Source organism: Eutrigla gurnardus, assembly GCF_963514095.1.
Source record: "Eutrigla gurnardus genome assembly, chromosome: 3".
Lineage (NCBI taxonomy): Eukaryota > Metazoa > Chordata > Actinopteri > Perciformes > Triglidae > Eutrigla > Eutrigla gurnardus.
In genome coordinates, this window is record NC_139917.1 from 26,713,974 (window position 1) to 26,722,220 (window position 8,247).

General features: G+C 44.2%; 1 long non-coding RNA gene across 4 annotated transcripts in view; it reads left to right on the forward strand.

Moving 5' to 3' along the window:
* The window catches only part of LOC311010687, a 4,823-nt gene extending 2,004 nt beyond the window's left edge, over positions 1 to 2,819 (forward strand). The window contains exons 2-5 of one of the 4 annotated variants that reach the window (XR_014596816.1): positions 1 to 359; positions 566 to 646; positions 1,638 to 1,763; positions 1,845 to 2,819. The exon at positions 1 to 359 is cut by the window's left edge and continues 59 nt beyond it. This is a non-coding gene — a long non-coding RNA (uncharacterized lncRNA). Of the gene's footprint in view, positions 360 to 565; positions 647 to 1,637; positions 1,764 to 1,841 lie in introns of all 4 variants that reach the window. The other 3 variants (XR_014596817.1, XR_014596818.1, XR_014596819.1) reach the window with 3 other exon arrangements.
* The last annotated feature ends 5,428 nt before the right edge of the window (positions 2,820 to 8,247 follow it).

Genomic DNA, 8,247 nt, shown 5'->3' on the forward strand with positions numbered 1-8,247 from the left:
ATGAAATACTTTTCTTCCTGTTCGGCGCGTCATATGAGGACGTGTCAGCCATGGACTTGTGCGAGTGTGTGTGCTGTCACTTAACAGAACAAAGTCTAATTGGTGACCTCTGAAATGTGTGCACACTGTTATATGAGCCAGTATTACTTGCTTCCACGATGAGGCACAAAGGAGTGGCCTAGATCCTACACTGTGAAAAAAAAGGTCAATAAACAAACGCCTGCTTCAACAAACTGCTGGGAGACAGTATCTCACGTCTGCTTTCTTTCCACTCTGAGAGAGTGTGTGTGAAGATACACAGCAATGCTTTTATTTTGATCTCCACATCTGAAAAAAAGCCGCTGTGATCCTTCCTGCTGGTAAGTCTCAAAACCATGCATCGACTTTTTCTCGTTTTATCTCGCTGTTGGATTTGCTCGACAAGAAAAACAAATCCTCAAACAAAGGTCATCTCTGATTGGAGTCTACCGCTGCGGAGAGAACTTGTTTTTCCTTCAAAATCTAGGTCAGAAACAAAAAGGTGTGCTGGAAGTTTTTAGAAGTGAGCTCTCAAACTGTTCTGCAGGAATGAAGCGCCTCGTCAGCGATCAAAGGGTGGAGCTAGTGTGAATGAGCAGATCGACAGCAGCGAGAAAAAGGTGTGCTGGTAGGCCATTGTGATTCATTCAGCCTCTCGTGGATTATATGAAACTGCATGATGCAACGTAAATTCCTCTTCATAATTCCCGTGAATTCCCGACCTTTTAACTGGAGTTCACCAGATGAGTATGATTCACATTAAGAAAGTAAAAAAAGTTTTAAATCCAAGGGATTCTGGTTGAAGTTGGGTTTAGAAAATCCCCAAACTCTGCTGAAAATGAAAAATAAATTCACCAAATCTCCCCTGAAAGTTTCTGAGAACTTCAGTGCCTTTGCTTTTTTTTTTAAACCACCAACTGTTTTATTAATGCGTCCAACTCCACCGGTCACTCATACTGTGATACTAGAGCCCATTGCTTATCTTTGTGATGCTTAAACGCAGTAGAATGGGCCACAAAGTTCCAGTTTTAATACAGTTAAACTCTGCATGACAAAAAGCACTGTGGCTCCACTGAAGAGCTTGATTATGAAACCTGGTTTGATTAACAAGGTTGTACGGCCCTCTGGTGGAAGTGACAAGCTACTGCACCTCAAGCCGTGTATAAACAGTGTTGAAATGAAAACACTTATGTTTATGTCTGCAATCTGCAACAGTGGATCTAACAGTATTTAAGATGGCAGAATCTGTAGTTTCACTGTGAATTCCAGAAACTTAAGTATGACTTTTATTCAGGTCGCACATGTTTATTAGCCCGACTCCAAACCTCTCATTTGCTGCTGCTCAGATTTGTTAAATGGTTCAAAAAGTGAACGGATTGAGTGATAATAAAAGGTCTATTCAGTCCGATTCTCAGGCAACATGTGAAGCTAGTTTTACATCCGACAGCCCAGTATTTTGCATACTTGGATTATTGTAAACAGGAGTTAATGGACTCATTTTGTATTCATTTAGTAAATTCTGGTTTAAAATAAAAGCTCAAGCTCCTTTATGTCATGACTATTATTCAAAGATAACGGCACAGTAAACACAATGTAAAGACTTGCTTTGTGCTGGCTAGTTGTGTAGATGGACCTGCCATTCTCTGGCTTTGAGCTGACCTTCATCATCCTCGCCTTCGTCATCTTCTCGCTCTTCAGCTTGGCTTCAGTCTGCATCCAACCGGAGGCAGCAGCAGCAGATCCAGGTACACGCTCCTCCACTGCTGTCAGATACACACAGACATGCGTCAGCTTTTGCAATGCTGCATGATGTTGTCTTTCAGAAGAAGGCGTCTGTAAAGCAAAGAAGTCCCGGCCGTCGAAAAGAAAGCAGAGAGTGATCACCAAGCAAGCTGGACTGATACCATGAAGTTAAAGTCTCCGTCTCTACCCGGTGTCCTGCAGGGTTTTCAATATTAACGGCTCATAAATGACTGAACGTGAACTGAAAACATCCTATTTTTTACAATAATAAGGCAACAAAAAAACATGCGACCCCTTGAAACGTTAGCAGGAAGGATTGAAGAGAGCGCTCCCACGGATCGGGGGGATGTGGAGGGCTCGGCTGCAGGCATACGTACGACAGCGTGGGAAGGTCACCACAGACACCACAACTCCGGCGTACAGAGAGCTTTCCCTGATAGCAACTCGTATGCCAAGGGTTTGACTGTAACAGACCTTCATTTATACGGAAAAGTCCTGCACTCCCGGATTAAATTCCACTGAAATGGATCCAGACAGATTGAGAAAGTTAAACGAGAAAAGCAATTTATGTATTTGTATGTCCTGAAAACAAGAATGCACTTTAAAAACCACAGCATACCGAGTTTGTGTGTCCAGAAGCTGTGAAGCCGCCGTGTCTGGGTTAGGATTTAACAAACCAAGTGACTTTTGGCCCCTGAAGACCTATTGGGGTGACATCCTGGGGGGTTAGAGGCTGCTCCCTGTTGAGTTTGCCCCTTGACCCCTGAGCCCTCCGTCACTCCTCCACAGCCAGCCGTCTAGTTGCCGACGCGGAGGGGAGGAGGCGCTCCAGAATAAAGACGAAAGTTAATCAACCGTCCGTGAGATCCTATCTTTTACAAGAGTAGAAGAAGAAGAAGAGGACAAAAAACGCCACAAGAACGGCCGCCTCATTTGTGAGATGTGTCCTGATGGTCCATACTGTCGCTGTGCGTATTGGTTGTTCACTGCTGTTCATGTGTATATGCCTCCATTGGGGTCTGTATTGGCCAATCTGAGATAAAGAGTCTTAAGAGTAATTAAGGTCTGGCTGGCTGCGGCTCTCATTAACACTGACGACCTTTATGCCATAACAACAGACCCACTATCACTCTAACGATGCACAACGAACTGACCCATCAGATCACAATCAACACTCGTACACGAGCACACACACACACAGGACTACACCCTACAAAATGTAGACATCACGGTGCATAACATCTCTGCTACTCATGCTTTCACCTAGTTTCTCTACTTCTACTTGAAGGACTGTAAATCTATGAAATGGGATGTATTATTTTAGCTCTCACAAAAGCTTCAACTGGTTGTTTGCACATAAAGTAACATCACTACAAATAAAAAAAAGAACTTTACTTCAGTGAACAAATGCAGATGCTTCCGTCCATGGCCCACAGGGTCTGATGTCTTCATTTATTGATGAAAATATAACTTATTATCAAGCAGTTCTGCTGGCCTTGAAGGTCTAAAACAGCCGGAGACATTACAAAGATCGTTGCCTCAGTATTGTTCTGTAGTGATGCACAAATGTATATTATCTCAAGGTACAGTATAATTGGTCCTGTTGCTCGATCCTGATTTTAATCCAACCAAACACCTTTAGGGGGGTTTTGGATCCGTGTTGGACAGCGCTCTTCACCCCCATATTGTCAAATAAGTTAATATCTATGTTCAGGAGAGTTGAAGAGACTCTGCCAAAGGGGAAGAAAGCTCACACCTGACCAAGTCACTTTATCATGGCTGTCCTCGACCAAAGAAATTCACTCATTATTTTCTTGACTAATCCTTTAATTGATTTAATTGACAGATCTGTAAAACTGAGACAGACAAATGCACCTCCCTAAAAGCAAGATGGGGAAGGAGAACACTTTATGGTGTTTTCTTTCTTTAATGTGTTACCTATAACTGCATCTACAATGCAATAACAGTGGTCTCTTTATGAGGCACTGTTCCTCTCAACAAGTTTTATCAGAGAGGAAGTTCTTTATCTGTGTGTCCTGGTCAGGACATGATGGGAGAGAAACACGAAAGTGAAAACCCAGGAGGGGAGGAGAGGCTGAGGCTTCCTCTGCAGTCATAAAGATCACAGCTAGAAGGAAGACTACTAGAACAAAAGCAAACAGCAGCAGCTCTGCAGTCCAACCAACTCTCTCCTGAGTTACACACTCGTCCACTGACCCCACTGGCAAAAGGGAATGGGACCAGGCATTTAACTGTGTGTACAATTTGATTTGTTTTTATACAGCAATGAAAGCTGGTGTAAGCAAGAGATACAGTATAGCTGCTGCTTCTGGTTAAACAAATATGATGTTAATCTTCATCAAAATGGTCTATCAATCCAGGGATCCTTTATGTTATACCCTGGTAAGAGTTGGCTGATGCTACGCTGTGATTAGTCAGTCTCTGTTCAAGGGGCGGGACTTAGCAAATTGTTACATTTTTTTATATCACTAATTATGGCTAATTGTTTCAGCACTTTTTAACTACCCTATTTTAATAAATAGAAAAGTGAAAATGATCATATGTGTAAAACTAAGTCAGAACTTTGCTGACTTGTAATTGGCAAAACATTTATGTGTCTTACCAAAGAATAAATAAACTTTGATATGAATCTGAGCGGACGTTCGATGCCAAATGTCAGTACGTCGGATTTTCAGTGCTACACACATTTCAGTTTGCACCAAGGAGGTGAGATGAGCACTATTAGTCAACCCATCATACATTTTTATATGTGATTTAAGTCGTTTATGAAGCAGAAACATAACGGTGTCAGCCTCTCCTCTATCCGTTGATAGTGACAGAACAAGACATCTGAAGACCTCACCTTGGACTCTGCAAAAATGAGATGGTTCGTCATAATATAACTGTTTTTGTGGAAAGATTTTGGAACAAAAGTTCAGTACCCAACGCCAATTATTACGCAACCCAAAGGATAACCTTTAACAGGGGAGGCAGTGCAGCTCTGCCAAGGTAGGGAAGCTGTTTAATTGGAGGTTGCCCTCTGTGTGTGTGCGTGCCTCTCTCGTAGGGGAGTGTTTGAGCAGGCTGGGTAATCCCTGTAAGGACGTATAATCCCCAGGAAGAGCAAATATTACAACATGCTCGACTCGGTCACACAGAAAACCCGGTGGGGAGAATTCGGTACGATTTGTTTGTTTCTGTTTTGAGGGACGGATGGAGAGAAACCCAGATTTGGCAGCGGTTGGATGCAGTGGATACCAGGTGGCTCTGAATGACAATTGAGACGAAATTAGCATATTTAAATAGGGGAAAATAAAAGTTTTTTAAAAGACAATGGCAGCTGATATGCAAAGAGCAGCTCACCACAGAAACAAACTACATACCTCGGCTGAGTGTTTGCAGCAGGATGAATGTGTGTGTGTGTACAATAGTGTGTGTACGTTAGCCAAATCCATGAGGAATCCCTGTCATTTCATTTGCAACATTTTTGCAAACACCATAAAGCAATAAAAGCAACATGTCCAAAGATATAATGACACCGACACATACACACCACGGCACACAACAAAACACAAACTCAGACTCAGTTTTTTTGGCCTCTTTTGTCTATTTTTGAGGGCTGAAGAGAGCCGATGGTCCAGATGCTTGTTCAAAGTCTCTCCGACTATTTGGAGCCCCCCGGTCCATTAGTGTCCTGCTGCTTCTCTAATCCTCATTCACATGTAATGGCTGACATTTCATCTTAATGTGTTAATTCATTAGCCGGGTGCTGAATGGAGAAGTCAGTCCACAGAGACGGCTGCGAGCAGACACGCTAATGAGTCCCCCACGCTTTGCAAAAGTCGTGCCAAGTGACCTGGTTTACCTGCTGCAAGAAAATCCCCCAGTATACCACCGACCGCTACTGCCGTGAAAAACAACTGAGAAAAACAGCCTAATTTGTTCTAATTTTTACTTTTTAATCAGGATCAAATAAGTCCAAAATCTGACAAGTCATTTCATGCCATGTCTACCTTTCAAAAGACATTTTACTGCTTATTGAAGAACAAGACGATTACTCCGATCAAGCATTCGATGCCATTTAAGAATTTGACATTTTTGATACTTTTTAACATAATTCTAAATAAAAAAAGAAGAAGAAGGATTTGATTTTTAGAAACAAAATCAAGAAAATACAGCCGTATCCATTTAACCACACACCTTCAAACACAGACACTCATGCAGACAGACAGACAGACAGAGACACAGACAGTAGATGGCATTCCACACAGACAGACAGACTTTTCTTTTGAGTAGTCCTGTGCATCACTGCATTTCAACCCGGCCCCGGCACTGAAATGCTCAGTGCAAACAACCCTCCACCAACACCACCACCCCAAAAAACCCCAGATGTGTGTGTCTCCCCCCTCAGTGCGGGGGTAGGGGACAACTGAAGGAGGAGGGATCTGGCTGTCCCATCAGTCTTGAAGAACCTGCCACCATCAACTACGGCTTCTTGTTCTACATAATAAATCAACGTTGCCTCATTCTTTAAATATTACGATCATAGCTGCACACACATGTGCATGCAGGAGTGTTTTGAGGGGCAGTTGGAGGGTAAGGAGGGGGCTTCCTGCCATTTGAATTACCCTCTACATGTGGGGTCAATATGTGCAATGCTGAAGTGTGTGTGTGTGTGTGTGTGTGTGTGTGTGTGTGTCAGGGGTTGAGGTGGGGGCAACACCCCCTCCACAAATACCCCCCACTCCCTCTAAAAAAAAAAAAGGCTGTATAAAGGAGGTGGGGGGAGAAGCACCTTTGTCACTTTGCTCTCAGACGTAGAGACAATCACACTCTCACTGGACACAAACACCCCGGACACACGCATTCCTCCGGGACCTACTTATCATCCCGAGAAGAAGAAGAAGAAGAAGAAGGTGCTTCTGGGTGCTGGATCATCCCCGTGGCGGGCCTTCTGGACTGACACTGAGGAGAAACCACACCGAGCATCATCACTCCTGCTCCACTCATCGATACTCTCCAGACTTTTTGGACAATTTGACCTCTTGAAGAAAAGCTAACTGCTAACCTAGCCATGAGGGTCTTCAACCTGCTCTACTTGCTGCTGCTGCTGCTCGTAGCCGTTGTAGCGCCTGTCTCCTCCGCCAGACCAGGTAAGCATCCCAGACCCTCACCGGTCCAGGTGTCCCTTACAGCGGGGCAGTTCAAACATTGTCCCCGGTAATCACCCGTAATCACTGCGCGGTGTGCGGCTAACCGCAGGTAATCACAGAAACCGTACTTTTGATTCTTGCTAGCTAAGTTGCAGAAACTAGCTTAACTCTTGCTGGTGGAAAAAAAAATACTTAATATAACTCCAAGTGAGTACAAAAATGTATATTATTTGTTTTTGGGGGGCTGCGTAGTGATACAACCGATATAACTACTATAAATACCGCCCGGTGTCCCGTCAATCATCATGGCGGCTCGGTTAGCTAACGTATAAATCAGTTAATTTATGGCGCGTTCGAGAGTCGTAGGAAAAACGGATACTGCGTCAACAAGTGTCAACAATCAGTGGCAGAACGGCAACAAAGACAATTTACCTGTTGTTACGTGTAAATACAAGTAAGTAGTTACTTTAGAATCGAAATACAGAAGTAAATTATAACTTGAACGATACCAAAACGGAGATGGTTTCTGTTTGGTTTTCCCTTTTTACCAGCAAACCATGAATGCAGCACTAGCAACTTGTACGTGTGGGGGTTTTTTTTAGCGATTAAATGTAACATTTCTCATATATTTTTGCACATCTGCAAACGACAAAACTCTGTATTATTTTTTTACTAAACGGAGAAGAGGAAATCCTGCTTTCCCCAGCCTGATGCTGCGGAGGCAACAGGTGCGCCTTTTTTGCGCAGAAACTGTCCAGCGGCGGAGACACGACAGCGGCATCTGAGATGCTTGTAGGGGGGGGGCCGAGGTCGCGATTGGGTTCACGCGATGATGAAGATGAGAGGAGGAAGGAGGGAGCGTGGGGTGGGAGCCGAGCGCCGCCGGGGGATCGCACAGCGGCGGCCGCACTGACTCCCTTTGTCCCCGGCTGCAAGGCACTCCGGTGCGCTTTTGTTAATCGCGGTGTTAAAACGCCATGCAAATACCCGCGCTTTATTAACATGACATGGAGCGGCAGTGCCAAGTGTAAAGAAGTCTACCCTTCAGGCGTGGGGAGCCGTTTTCTTTGAGAGGGTGAGAGAGAGGAGGGGAGGTGGGGGGGAGGAAGAGGGAGTCATAAAGTCATCTGGCAGTTTATCTCTTCCTGGGCTTGGCCAGCAGTCTGTGAACCGCAGGAGTCAAAGTGGATTTATTAGGGACGTTTAAAAATAATCATGTGTTAGGTCTGCGTCTCAGTTTATTAGAAGGGGGGTCGCCTGGAGTTGGTAAATGGGTCCGCACAATAAAAAATAAAAAAAACCGTGAAAGCGGCCTTATCTGTGGTCAACAGAG